Source organism: Morone saxatilis, unplaced genomic scaffold (genome assembly GCF_004916995.1).
Source record: "Morone saxatilis isolate NCDOM2014 unplaced genomic scaffold, NCSU_SB_2.0 Contig21, whole genome shotgun sequence".
Classification (NCBI taxonomy): domain Eukaryota; kingdom Metazoa; phylum Chordata; class Actinopteri; family Moronidae; genus Morone; species Morone saxatilis.
This window is the reverse complement of record NW_023339774.1, coordinates 16,394,455-16,394,752: the sequence shown is the minus strand read 5'-3', so window position 1 is coordinate 16,394,752 and position 298 is coordinate 16,394,455. Positions and strand designations below refer to the sequence as shown.

Sequence of the window (298 nt, the reverse complement as noted above, 5' to 3'; positions counted from 1 at the left end):
TTTCCTGTAGTGCCACCATGAGGTCATCAGCAAATTCTTCCTATTCCAGCACACTAAACTCATGGTGAACACATTATACCTGCTGAAAATTTGATTTGATTTGAATGTTAGCATGCTGATATTAGGATTTAGCACAACACAGCACAGAGTACAACCTCATCAAGCCACTAGCATTGGTTGTAGACTCTTAGTCCACATTATACCAGAATAAATTGTTAAATTTGCCCTTTCTGGCACTGGTTGGATTTTGTTGTTAGAATTGGAGAACTGTTACGTTTTTGTTACCTCAGAATGAGTC

The 298-nt window shown here is 38.3% G+C and overlaps 1 protein-coding gene across 1 annotated transcript in view; it reads left to right on the top strand.

Annotated features, from left to right (window-relative positions):
* Positions 1 to 298, top strand: part of LOC118332665 (lipoxygenase homology domain-containing protein 1) — a 29,874-nt gene that overhangs the window by 24,002 nt on the left and 5,574 nt on the right. The gene's annotated exons all lie outside the window — the stretch shown is intronic.